Consider the following 336-nt stretch of genomic DNA (forward strand, 5'->3'; position numbering starts at 1 on the left):
CTTGCTTTCCACCCCACCCCCCTGCCCCCGCCACCTTCATATATAAAGGAGAAAGAAGTATGACAAAGCCAGCCAGCTTTAGATCTGTTGATGACAGTAAAGTAGATTGACTGATACTTTCTCTTCATAGAATTACAGTTCTGATGAAGTTGTAAATCATTTTTTTGTCTCCTATGCCTAAGAAACTTTAGTGAAGGATTTGATTTCAGCTTGGAATTTTGGCAGAGTATCACCAGCCCAGCTTCTTTGGTCATGCTCCTCCTCTCTTGCCATAATTTGCAAGAAAATGTTTGTCAGCAAAAAGGTAGTGGTGTTTAAAAATAAAAAGCGGACGTA

This window comes from Bos indicus x Bos taurus, chromosome 2 (assembly GCF_003369695.1).
Source record: "Bos indicus x Bos taurus breed Angus x Brahman F1 hybrid chromosome 2, Bos_hybrid_MaternalHap_v2.0, whole genome shotgun sequence".
Lineage (NCBI taxonomy): Eukaryota > Metazoa > Chordata > Mammalia > Artiodactyla > Bovidae > Bos > Bos indicus x Bos taurus.